The 13,785-nt window shown below is 43.5% G+C and overlaps 1 protein-coding gene across 2 annotated transcripts in view; it reads right to left on the bottom strand.

Annotated features, from left to right (window-relative positions):
* The window catches only part of Mpp7 (MAGUK p55 scaffold protein 7), a 210,486-nt gene extending 207,432 nt beyond the window's left edge, over positions 1-3,054 (bottom strand). The window contains exon 1 of one of the 2 annotated variants that reach the window (XM_048460938.3): positions 2,925-3,054. The gene's annotated coding sequence lies outside the window, so the exon portion shown is untranslated. The remainder of the gene's footprint in view (positions 1-2,924) is intronic. The other variant, XM_085698908.2, reaches the window with a different exon arrangement.
* Between the last annotated feature and the right edge of the window lie 10,731 nt (positions 3,055-13,785).

Genomic DNA, 13,785 nt, shown 5'->3' with positions numbered 1-13,785 from the left:
AGCTACTCGGGTGCCATCTGTGCTGTAACAGGAAAGGATCTGGCAGTCCTTGTAATCTAGAGATGGTTCAAAGCATGAGGGCTACACACAAATACAGGTCATTTTGTACCGGAATTTGAGCATCCAGCCTTAGATTTTAGTACCTATGGGGGTATTGGTACCAAGTGTGGGTAAGGCGATCCCCAGGAAAGAGACCAGATACTCTGTACTCTCCTAGGGACTGAGTTAAATTTAAAATGCACTAAATCAGAAGACATATTAGGAAGAAACTGAGCAATACAGTCAGTGGAAGCATGATAAATCTGGCCCATGGCTCCATAATCCTTTTAAGCCTGAGTTCAACTCCAAATCTTGAAAACAAACTTCCATTTGCCAAAAAAAAAAAAAAAGAAGAAGTCACAACCCTCAAAACTAAGTGATTCTTGACATTCAGACTTCTTTACCTATGGATACAGGAAAACCCTTCCCAAGAGATTTTAAGTCACAGAGTTAACCAACAATATGGCTGTTTCTGCCCTCCACAGCTCCCCAGTGGTGCTGCCCTTCTCAGAGCTGAATCCTGTGACCAATCTACGTTCCTAACCTGAGCAGCACAAGTGCATGCCCTGTAAGGTTCAACTACTATCAATCACAGCTTCTCAAAAAGAAGACTCTGAGTTATACAGTCAAGCACCTACCATAGCCAAAGGTACACTGCTTAAAGCTGTCCACAGACATACCCAGCTCACTAGGTTGAGAAAGTTCAGGATTCCACTCATTTCAAACATTGAAGCTAAGTGTAAAGAAGGCTGGTGTTGGAGAGACTAGGCTGGCCTACACAGCGAGACCCTATTGGGGAAAAACAAAACTGAAAACACAATTAGAAGATTGGAGCACACCTAACCTAAGTCTGGCCCTCAAGAGAGCCTTAAACTGGCTGCAATGTGGGTTAGCCTGGATGCTGCTTCAAAAGGGAAGCGCACTCTATGCAGCTGACTCCAGGGCAGCTTTTAATCTGTGCTACCAGTTACAACCTCTCACCCTTTGGTGCCCACACATCCCAGGGCCTGGCAGTGCTCCCAAGAGCCTCCTTCCCCAGAGGGTAGGAGCCTGTTTACCTTCCCACTCCCAAATCCCCATCAATACAGCAGAGGTGATACCTAGACACTATAGGGCAAGTCAGTAAGTTATAACAAAATGTAGTATGCCTGTAATACAGCACAATGTGTTACATAAAACACAAAAAGGATTACTTCGTAAGAACAATTCCATTTAATAATTTATGAGATGTTTCAATGTTCTTAATTCCTTTAACAAAACCGAACAATCTTCTAGAGTTCCCCGAGCCATGACATCACCCCATAGTGGCTACCTAAATTCCTATGTTTGAGTTATTCTAATAAAAAAAAGATTGCTACATTTTTAATCCTCCCATAAATGTAAAGACTTTACCTAAAGTCATCTTATAATCAATATCCATCAAAATGCATCCTCATTCTTTCAGACCAATTCACAAAACTCCTGAAAGACACTGCCAAGCTAGATTAGATGTGCAGTGAAAAACTAGTAGATTTGCAAAGACCCCTCCCCAAAATATTTCAATAGACTCTCATGAAGCACTATCAGTACTATTATTATTATCATTATCATTATTATTATTATTAGGCCTGTGTGGAAAATTACCATTCTGGGAACTTTCAAACTACCTTAGTAGCTGCCTAGAAATACTAAAAGATGGTATTTCTTGAAAATGACCATCTCTGATCCTGTACTGTGCTTGATAAATTCAAGTCTTACCCAGATCTCAGATAAAGTGGCAGTTAAGTGTCCCCGCTATAGTTTTTTTTCATCACAAGAGCTTTCAGTTCTTGTGACTGTAAAACAGGCATTCTCAGCACAGTTGTCCCCGGGAAAAATAACTGGCAAGTGCTGTGAGCTTTATCAACACACCTAAGGGAACCTGTGTGCACCTGGGCAAGGAGAAGGCACTTCAAAGGCATCACTGCGCACAGACGCTAGCCTTCTAAACCTCAGTGGGCGGTATCATTTCACCTGTGGGCAGATGGCATTCTGGGCAGGCTAAAGAAAAGCTAACAGTCACTCAAGGTACTTCTTCCAAGACCATTTAATCACGGTGATTAAATGTATTGAATTGCCTAGGATGTGTCTGAAAGGTGTTCAAGAATTACTACAGGAGCAGCAGGTGCGGTCCTGAAGCCTAAAGTCCACAGATTGCTTTTTTAAAGGCTTTTCTGTTTCACTGCTGTTGGTTGAGGGGGAGAAAAGGAAAAGAAAGAAGGGAAAGGGAGAGAGATTGAGAAAGAGGGAGAGAGAGAGGGAGGGAGGAATTTGGGGGAGAACCACAATTTCACTCCCATCCGTAGCATGACAGCAGCAGGTCCACCCCCACAGTACTCTCGAACCCCCACGGGCATCATCTGAACACACTCCTCCCCCATTCCTTTCACCCTTCTCTCTCCACTTGAGCACAGATAAAGGTGAGTCACCAGTCACTGTGCTGGGTCTACTTGTCACTTAGGTAAACGTTCCCAAACAAATTCTCGAAAATAGGCTACTTTAAGTAAAAGAGCAAATAACATCGCGGTGAACTCCGTGAACTCGTAGTGTCTAGAGCCTAATAAACCTGACTTAAACAGGACTCAAGTAAAGACTCTTCTGGTCGAAGGAGATAAAAAAGGCTTTTCACTACTTGGCAGGTCCTTGTCCCCCGCAATCTCATCTCCCGCAGGTCTTCCCGCCTTGGCTCAGCCGCCGCGTCCCGCAGCGCCCCACAGTCCCAGGATCCGCCCGCGCCTGCACCCCCTCCTCTGCCCGCCTCTCTGCAAGGTGCTAGCGCGAGGCGCTTGGAGGCCAGCGGCGGCTCCAGAGAGCGCGGCCGCAGGAGCTGGGACCGCGAGAGGCGCCACTGTCCACCGGCCCCTTACCTGCTCTGCTCAGCTTCGTAGCTCGGGATCTAAGGACAATCCGGAGGCTGATCCGATCCGCCACCGCCGCCGCCGCCGCCGCCGCCGCCGCCGCCGCCGCCGCCGCCGCCGCCGCCGTCGCCGAGCAGGACGAGCCAGCCCACCGCACCCGCGCACCTCACGCCGCGGCCCCGCCCCGCTTCGAGGGGGCGGGGTCCTATGGGATGGGCGTTCGAGGGGCGGAGTCTCGTTGGGTGGGATCTTGAAGGGGAGGGGTCTATGGGCCTATCGGCGGAGAGCAACAAGAACTGTGGGTCTAGACTGCTCAAGGACTGCCTACTGTAAGGTCGCCTCAGAGCTTCCTCATTGGTTGGCAAGGGCAAACAGAGCAGAGCCCTGATTGGTAGCTGCACTGTAGCTCCTCCTTTCCGTCCCCGTCCCGCCCCGCCCCGCTGCTCTATTTGCCCTTGGCTTCTCAAGCCCAGGTGGCTGGCAGCAGGAAGAGGTGCAGTGGGTGAGCTAGCAACCTCAGAAGAGAACTCTCCCAATGCAGGGTTCCCTGAGCAGGGGATGAGCTCCTACTATCTTGGTTTTTGTGAGTCCTTTTGTTGAATATCATCTCATCTTCAATATCATATTAACTTATTGAGGTCGCTGGGATATATTTTAAATGCTGATTAAAATTCAGAAAGATATGAACAGGAAAGAAGTTTGGTGAGAGTAGAAGTGAGTTTCTTAATGCTTGTCAGTGTTCATAGAGAGTAGGCATTACTTTCATAGTTTTTAATAAAACAAACTTTTAAAAAATAGAAAAATAGATAAGGGAGGAAAATAAACTTTGGAAATATGCAAGGGGCGAGTTTTTCCATGATGGAGGAAAATACAATCTCTACACTCTTCCGTCTCTTGAAGCAGTTCACAGGATGACTGAGGTGTAGCTATCCTTCCGATATACTTATGCAACACATAAAATAACATGTAAGTAGAATTATTACAGCAGGACTCAGTGACACAAAGAATTTTGTACTAAATAAATATTTGGCCAGAAAGGAAGAAAAATGACATAGAACTTTATGTGATAGTGTGGGAATTTTGGGTGATAGTGTGGGAAAGCTCGCTGGTGGAAGAAATAAGAAAATGAGAGTGTCATGCTGTGACAGACTTTGAACAGTAAAGGCCAAAGGAGGTGGTGGCAGGGTAGGGAGCAATGGCCTGAGGTTAATCCAAGTAATGGGAAGGATGCACACACATTTTCAGCCAGGCTGGATGTTTGACACCTTGGCCAGCTAAGGTGTGACACATATTTCACCCAGGAATTCTCTCAATCTCAGAAATTCTGAAACCGGTCATAGGAAATTAGGCACTTCTTCCAACAGCTTGATGAATTATATAATAGTGAGAACACGTGGAGGTGGATAAAGCTCTCATTTTTTTGTTTTTGTTTTTGTTTTGTTTTACACTAGTGTGGAGATCCAGAAGCCAAAACCAAAGGCTCAGAGAAGAGCCACCTTTCTCTGCAAATCTCTGCTTCACTTGGCTTCCTGACGCCTACCAACCTTCCTGCCGCCTACCAACCTTCCTGCCGCCTACCAACCTTCCTGCCGCCTACCAACCTCCCTGCCGCCTACCAACCTCCCTGCCCAGTTTCAAGCCTCTGCTCTCCACAGTTCTTCTATCAGTTGTCCTCCCTCTCCAAAGAGCACCACTCCTGGAAGACTTAATGACTTAAAGACACTGCTGTCACACAGTGACATCACCAAATACTGGTAGGACGGATGGCAGAGGATGCCATTGTCCCTTCAGCAGAAATCTTGGAGAAAGAGATCTGACCCAGCATGAGACAATTTGGTAACTTTTCTGATGGCTCATAAGTAATAAAAAAAATATTGTAGTCACTTTATTCCACAATTATAGAACTTAAAGGTGAATAGCAACACCTTAAGCTTCCTTCAAAATAAGCCCTTGATTTCAGGTGGAATTCCATGGAGGTGTGTCTAGGTGTATGGGGTCCCTTGGTTTGATCTCAAGCACTGCAAAACAAAACAAACAAAATCCACACTTTATTGCAAGGAGGGGCTTCTGTTTGTACCAGCTGTCCAGCTAGCTTAGCTCCAAAATAATAATGCAGAAAATGTATTAATAAGTCACTGCTTGGCACATTAACTCTAGTTTCTTATTGCCTAATTCTTACATCTTAGTTTAACCCATTTCTATTAATCTGTGTATTGACATGTGACAGTGGTGTACTAGGTAAAATTTCCAGCTTCTGTATCTGGCAGATCCATGGCATATCTTTCTGATTCTGCCTCCTTTATCTCAGCATGCCATTTAGTTTTCCCTGCCTACCTAAGTTTTACCCTATCAACAGGCCCAAAGCAGTTTCTGTATTAACCAATGAAAACAACACAAAGGCAGAAGGACCTCCTACACCAACACTTCACAGTTAGGCAGGCTCTTTACTTCCTCAACAGGAAGGAAATCTAACTTTATATCCCCAGAATCCTCTTCCCAGTTCATAAAGAAAGAAGGAGGAGAAGGATACAGGATTGGCACATTCCCATCTATCCAGTGCTGTTTCCCTGAATGTTTATTCTCTGAGTTGACCAATGTTTGACTGTAGCTTATGTGCCCCGTATTTTCAGTAATTCTTAGAAACCTGAACTTGTGCACATGACTGCACCTCACAGACTCTGGGCATTGCCTCTAGTTGTCTCCTCTCCCTTTGTTTCCTGCAGTACACTTTGTGTGGATTGATCTCTCTGGTTCCCAAAAAAACAGCATAGACAGAATTTCCCCAACTCAGCTGCCTTGCGAGCTGGGCCTGGGCTATAGGCACATCCCAGCTGGAGGCAGTTCCTGGGTCTTAAAGGCCTCCCTGAGGACAGGTGGACCAGGTGCCAGCTCAGCCACATTCCTGACCAGCAGGGGCCCTGACTTCTAGCAGAGGACCATCTGAGGGGTGAGTTTGCTTCGGGTCATGGCAGGGTCCCGGTGAGGAGGAGCTTGGGTGTTCCCTGACCTCATAGACGCCCAGGTCGCCCTGCAGTGCTGGCTACCCCCTCCCGCCTGCCATCCCAGTTCCAATCCAGGTACGAATTCCTATATTTCTCCCTTCCCCCTGGGGCCATAAAATTTCCCCAGCTCAGCTGCCTTGCAAGCTGAGCCTGCATTGCAAGCGCATCCCGGAAAGAGGGAGTGCCTGTGCTTCAATAGCCTGCCTGAGGAAAGGTGGGCATTCTGTCAGTGAAGTCCCTGCCCAAGAAGGGAACCTGACTCGGTAACAGAAGTTCCAATAGAGAACATTTGAAGTAAGAGATGGGCAGACGCCAAGGCAAGACCTCATCCAACAATCTGAAAAACAACATGAAAACACCAGATCCCAAGGACCCTACAATAGAAGGACTTGAACACCTTAACCCAGAAGAAGTGGAAAAAAGTGCCATTATGAAAGCAATAGAGTCCCTTAAACAGGATATGAATAACTCCCTTAAAGAATTGGATGAGAAACATAACAAAAAGTTTGAAGAAATGAGTATAGAAATAGATGAGAAATATAACAAAAAGTTTGAAGAAATAAGTAAATCTGTGAATGAGACCCTGAGAAACCAAGAAAAAACAATCAAACAAGTAAAGGAAACAGTTCAAGAATTGAAAACTAAAATGGAGGCAATGAAGAAAACACAAACCGAGAACCGGCTGGATATGGAAAATCTAGGTAAACGAACGGAGACTACAGAATCAAGCATAACCAATAGAATACAAGAGATAGAAGAACGAATCTCAGATTCTGGAGATACCATAGAGAAAATAAATGCTCTGGTCAAAGAAAACGGCAAATCCAACAAATTCTCTTCACAAAACATTCAGGAAATCTAGGACACAATAAAAAAAACAAATCTAAGAATAATAGGGATTGAAGAAGAAGAACTGCAGATCAAAGGCCCAGAAAATATATTTAACAAAATTATAGAAGAAAACTTTCCCAATCTAAAGAACGATATTCCTATGAAGGTTCTAGAAGCATACAGAACGCCGAATAGACTGGATCAAAAAAAAATTCCCTTGCCATATAATAATCAGAACACAAAGCATTCAGATTAAAGAAAGAGTATTAAGAGCTGCAAAGGAAAAAGGTCAAGTAACTTATAAAGGTAAACCTATCAGACTTACACCAGACTTCTCTATGGAAACCATGAAAGCCAGAAGATCCTGGATATAGGTACTGCAGAAACTAAGAGACCATGGATGCAAACCCAGACTACTATACCCAGCCAAGCTATCGTTCACTATCAACGGAGAAAACAAAATATTCCAGGATAAAACCAAATTTAAACAATACGTAGCCACTAATCCAGCCTTACAGAGAATATTAGAAGGAAAATCACTACCGAAGGAATCCAACATTCCCAACACGGCCTACAATAACTCAAACATCTAGCGACCATTCACAAGCACAAATCAAAGAAGGATAACACATACACTCTACTACCTAAAAAAAAAAAAAAAATGACCGGAGTCAACAACCACTGGTCATTAATATCACTTAATATCAATGGACTCAATTCACCTATAAAGAGGCACAGACTTAGAGATTGGATACGAAAACAGGATCCAACATTCTTCTGTTTACAAGAAACACACAACAACCACAAAGACAGACACCTACTCAGAGTAAAGGTTTGGGAAAAGGTTTTCCAAGCAAATGGACCTAAGAAACAAGCGGGTGTGGCCATTCTAATATCTAACAAAAACGACTTCAAACTAAAATCAATCAGAAGAAATGGAGATGGACATTTCATACTCATAACAGGAACAATTCATCAGGAGGAAGTCTCAATCCTGAATATCTATGCTCCTAATATAAAGGCACCCACATATGTAAAAGAAACTCTTCAAGAACTCAAGGCAGACATCAAACCACACACACTAATAGTAGGAAACTTCAACACTCCTCTCTCACCAATGGACAGGTCAATCAGACAGAAACCAAACAGAGAATTAAGAGATTTATTGGAGGTATTGAATCAAATGGACTTAACAGACATCTATAGAACACTCCACCCAAATAGGAAAGAATATACCTTTTTCTCTGCAGCTCATGGAACCTTCTCGAAAATTGACCACATACTCGGTAACAAAGCAAACTTCCACAGATACAAAAAAATATTAGTAACCACCTGTGTCTTGTCAGATCACCATGGACTAAAATTAGAATTCAACAACAATGCTTTCCCCAGGAAGCCAACAAACTCATGGAAGTTGAACAGTCAACTACTAAATCACCCCTGGGTCAAGGAAGAAATAAAGAAAGAAATTAAACTCTTCCTTGAATTTAATGAAAACAAAGACACAACATACTCAAACCTATGGGACACTATGAAAGCAGTGCTAAGAGGAAAGTTCATAGCACTAAGTGCCCAACTAAAGAAAACGGAGAAAGCACACATTGGAGACTTAACAGCACACTTGACAGCTCTAGAAAAAAAAGAAGCTGATTCACCCAGGAGGTCTAAAAGACTGGAAATAATCAAACTGAGGGCTGAAATCAACAAAATAGAAACACAGAAAACAATCCAAAGAATCAATGAATCAAAAAGCTGGTTCTTGGAGAAAATCAACAAGATTGACAAACCCCTATCCAAATTAATCAAACGGCAAAGAGAGAACATGCAAATTAATAAGATCGGAAATGAAAAGGGGGACATAACCACAGACACAGAGAAAATTCAGAGAATCATTAGATCTTACTATGAAAGTTTATATGCCACAAAGTTGGAAAATGTGAAAGAAATGGGCATTTTTTAAGATAAGTACCATATACCAAAGTTTAACCAAGAACAGGTGAACAATCTAAATAGACCTGTTAGTCGCGAAGAATTAGAAGTTGTTATCAAAAATCTCCCTCCCAAAAAAAGCCCAGGACCAGATAGTTTCAATGCAGAATTCTACCAGAACTTCCAGGAAGAGCTAATACCTATAACCTTAACGTATTCCACAATATAGAAACAGAAGAGTCATTGCCTAACTCCTTTTATGAAGCTACAGTTACCATAATACCAAAACCACACAAAGACACAACCAAGAAAGAGAATTACAGGCCAATCTCACTCATGAACATGGACGCGAAAATTCTCAATAAAATACTGGCAAACCGAATCCAAGAACACATTAGAAAAATTATCCATTATGATCAAGTCGGCTTCATTCCAGAGATGCAGGGCTGGTTCAACATACGCAAATCTATCAATGTAATCCATCATATAAATAACCTGAAAGAAAAAAACCATATGATCATCTCACTAGATGCTGAAAAAGCATTTGACAAAATTCAACACCCATTTATGATAAAGGTGTTGGAGAGACTGGGGATACAAGGATCATAACTAAATATAATAAAAGCAATATACAGCAAGCCGACAGCTAACATCAAACTGAATGGAGAGAAACTCAAAGCCTTTCCACTAAAATCAGGAACGCGACAAGGCTGTCCACTCTCTCCATACATCTTCAATATAGTGCTTGAAGTTCTAGCAATAGCAATAAGACAACATAAGGAGATCAAGGGGATTCGTATTGGAAAGGATGAAGTTAAACTTTCGTTATTTGCTGACGATATGATAGTATATATAAGTGACCCCAAAAACTCTACCAAAGAACTCCTACAGCTGATAAACACCTTTAGTAACGTGGCAGGATACAAGATCAACTCCAAAAAAATCAGTGGCCCTTCTATACACAAAGGATAAAGAAGCAGAGAGGGAAATCAGAGAAACATCACCTTTCATGATAGCCACAAATAGCATAAAATATCTTGGGGTTACTCTAACCAAGGAAGTGAAAGACCTATTTGACAAGAACTTTAAGTCTTTGAAGAAAGAAATTGAGGAGGATACCAGAAAATGGAAAGACCTCCCCTGCTCTTGGATTGGGAGAATCAACATAGTAAAAATGGCAATTCTACCAAAAGCAATCTATAGATTCAATGCAATCCCCATCAAAATCCCATCAAACTTCTTCACAGATCTTGAGAGAACAATAATCAAGTTTATATGGCAAAACAAAAAACACAGGATAACCAAAACAATCTTATACAATAAAAGAACTTCTAGAGGCATTACCATCCCTGACTTCAAACTCTATTACAGAGCTACAGTATTGAAAACAGCTTGGTATTGGCATAAGAACAGAGAAGTCGACATATGGAATCGAATAGAAGCCCCAGATATTAACCCACAAACCTATGAACACCTAATTTTTGACAAGGGAACTAAAGGTACACAATGGAAGAAGGAAAGCATCTTTAACAAATGGTGCTGGCATAACTGGATGTCAACCTGTAAAAGAATGAAAGTAGATCCATATCTATCACCATGCACAAAAATCAAGTCCAAATTGATTAAAGACATCAACATTAATCCGTCCACTTTGAACCTGATGGAAGAGAAAGTGGGAAGTAGTCTACAAGATATAGGCACAGGAGGCCTCTTCCTAAGTAGGACCCCAGTAGCACAGACAATAAGAGAAACAATGAAAAAATAGGATCTACTGAAACTGAGACGCTTCTGTAAAGCAAAGGACACTGTCAGTAAGACAAAAAGGCTGCCTTCTGACTGGGAGAAGATCTTCACCAACCCCTCATCAGACAAAGGTCTGATCTCCAAAATATACAAAGAACTCAAGAAACTAGACACTAAAACTCTAATTAACCCAATTTAAAAATGGGGTACTGAACTGAACAGAGAATTCACAAAACAGATGAACTTCGAATGGTCAGAAGACACTTAAGGTCATGCTCAACCTCCTTAGCGATCAGGGAAATGCAAATCAAAACCACTTTGAGATACCATCTTACACCTGTCAGAATAGCTAAAGTCAAAAACACCAACGATAGCCTATGCTGGAGAGGATGTGGGGTGAGGGGAACACTCATCCATTATTGGTGGGAATGCAAACTTGTGGAGCCACTGTGGAAATCAGTGTGGCGGTTTCTCAGGAAACTGGGAGTCAACCTCCCTCAGGACCCAGCAATTCCACTCTTGGGAATATACCCTAGAGATTCCCTAACATACTACAAAAGCATTTGTTCTACTATGTTCATTGTGGAGGGCCGCAACCACATTCTCCATTGCTTCAAGGAACAAAGGTAGAGATTGACCTCTGTGACCTCAAGGTGTGGCGGTACAGGCCTTTAGTCCTGATGCCTGGGTGGCAGAGGCAGATTGACCTCTGTGACCTCAAGGCATGGTAGTACACGCCTTTGGTCCCAATGCCTGGGAAGCAGAGACAGGCAGGTCTGTGAGTTCAAGGTGATGTAGCACATGCCTTTAATCCCAGCGCACATGCTTGTTAACTCTCTACCGCTGCGTCCATGCCTACTCCCGAGGCATCATCTGGGATAATGGGCAGTGGACCAATCCAAGAGTGACACGTCAGAAGCGAGGACTGTTTCCTTTATAAGGGCTGGGTTCCCCTCATTCTGGGTCTCCGCCATGTTGGCTGATGCTCGCTCTCCCAAGGGGCATTAAAGCTTTACTGCAGAAAGATCCTAAGTGCCCCGCGTCGTTCTTGCTGGCAAGAAGGTAGCGCGGGACAGTTCATAGCAGCACTATTTGTAATAGCCAGAACCTGGAAACAGCCTAGGTGCCCCTCAATAGAAGAATGGTTTAAAAAGGTGTGGAACATATACACATTAGAGTTTTACTCAGCGGTAAAAAACAATGACATCTTGAATTTTGCATGCAAATGGATGGAAATAGAAAACGCTTTACTGAGTGAGGTAAGCCAGACCCAAAAGGAGGAACACGGTATGTATTCACTCATAAGTGGATTCTAACCATAATTAAAGGTCTTTGAGCCTATTATTCGTGATCCTAGAGAAGCTAAATAAGAAGATGAACCTGATGAAGATTATTTAGCTATCCGCCAGGAGGTAGGAAATAGACAAGAGTCCCAGGTAACCTCAGGTGCATGGGGGGGGAGGGTTGTTGGAAGGGGAGAGGGTTAGAGAGAAGGGAGTAGGGGAGGAATGGGGAAAGCTCAGTGGCCTGGGATGGGGGGGAGGGAGGAAGGATGAATATGGGATCAGGGAAGAATATATTTCAACTAAGGGAGTCATTTTAGGGTTTACAGGAGACTTGATTATAATGGGATCCCAGGTCCAAGGAGAGATCCCCAGATTGTTCTCTGGACAGAGGAGAGGGTGCCTGAACCGGCCTTGGCCCATAACCATACTGATGAATATTTTGCTTATCACCATAGATCCTTCATCTGGCGATGGTGGGCGATACAGATGGAGACCCACATTGGAGCACCAGACTGAGCCCCCCAAGGTCCAAAGGAGGAGCAGAAGGAGGAAGAACATGAAAATGGAAATCAGGACTGCGAGGGATGCTATCACCCACTGATACAAGGAAACGGATCTAATGAGAGTTTACCAAGGCCAGTTGGACTGGGACTGAACGAGGACGTGATCTAACCAGATTCTCGGAATTTGGCCGGATTCTCTGAATGTGGCTGGCCCGAAGTCTTTCTGAAAAGCCATTGACTATGACACTGGGACTTGTTTCCTCTGCATATACTGGATTTCGGGGATCCAGTCTGTTTGGATACTCACCTTCCTGGACCTGGAGGGAGGGGGGAGGAACTTGAACTTCTCACAGGGCAGGAAACCCTGACTGCCCTAAGGGACGAAGAGGGAGGAGGAGAGGGAGTGGGGGGAGTGGGAGGGTGTTGGGAAGAGGGGCGAAAATGAAAACTTTTATAATTTAATAAAATTACTTTCAAAAAAAAACAGCATAGACATGCCTTCTTCCCATTCACAGAAGAGCAGCCCTGTTGCCCTCTACAGACCCATCTCTCTGTTCTTTCTCCTCCACTCTACCAATGCCTGCATCTTCTCAACTTTAGATGAGTCAGGTCAAGTTCAGACACTCTAAACAGTGAGTTACTCTTGCTGTCCTACCAATATCCCCCTCCAGTGAGATTAGGGACAACATTATAGAGAGAGTCAGAAGACGCACAACATTGCTTCTTCAGAGTAAAATCCTGCATTGAGCTTTGCCCCACAGTCTCTTCCTCTACCTCTCAGGGTCTTACTGTAAGTGAAGGATGTTTAAAAGTCACCAAGTGCTACATTCCTTTCAAGGTTTGTTTCTGCTTCTTGTTCAAGCAAATTCAGCATTTTATACCTGTTTGGCCTTTTGTTATTTCAGTCAGAATTATGTACATCTTGCCATGCTGATATGAATCTCTAAAAACATTTTAGTCAATTAACACCAGAACACAGGCTAACATCTCGTTCCCATAAGTCACACTCAAATCTGGTGCTATTTGTGTATGAGAATCATGGAATACACACCTTTGCCTGTCAGTCTCAGACTTAGAGAAGTAGTCTTGGTTTCCAGCCTGCACACGGGTGGGCCAATGTATCTTCTATTGAGGAATTCAAGTTACCTTTTGTTATTTCCTTTTTTTTAAGTTTATTAAAATATAAAAGTTTCCATTTTCGCCCCTCCTCCCAACACCCTCCCACTCCCCCCACTCCCTCTCCTCTTCCCTCTCCATCCCTAAGAGCAGTCAGGGTTTCCTGCCCTGTGGGTAGGTCAAGTTCCTCCCAGCTTCCTCCAGGACCAGGAAGGTGAGTATCCAATCAGACTGGATCCCCAAAAATCCAGAATATGCAGAGGAAACAAGTCCCAGAGTCGTTGTCAATGGCTTTTTAGAAAGACTTCAGGTCAGCCACATTCAGAGAATCTGGCCACATTCAGAGAATCTGGTTGGATCAAGCGCTCCTTCAGTCCCAGTCAACTGGCCTTGGTGAACTCTCATTAGATCAGTCACCTTGTATCAGTGGGTGATCGCTCCCCTTGCGGTTCTGATTTCC

This window comes from Myodes glareolus, chromosome 14 (assembly GCF_982192425.1).
Source record: "Myodes glareolus chromosome 14, mMyoGla1.1, whole genome shotgun sequence".
In the NCBI taxonomy this organism is placed as follows: domain Eukaryota; kingdom Metazoa; phylum Chordata; class Mammalia; order Rodentia; family Cricetidae; genus Myodes; species Myodes glareolus.
The sequence above is the reverse complement of the archived record's forward strand: the minus strand, read 5'-3'. Positions and strand labels throughout refer to the sequence as shown.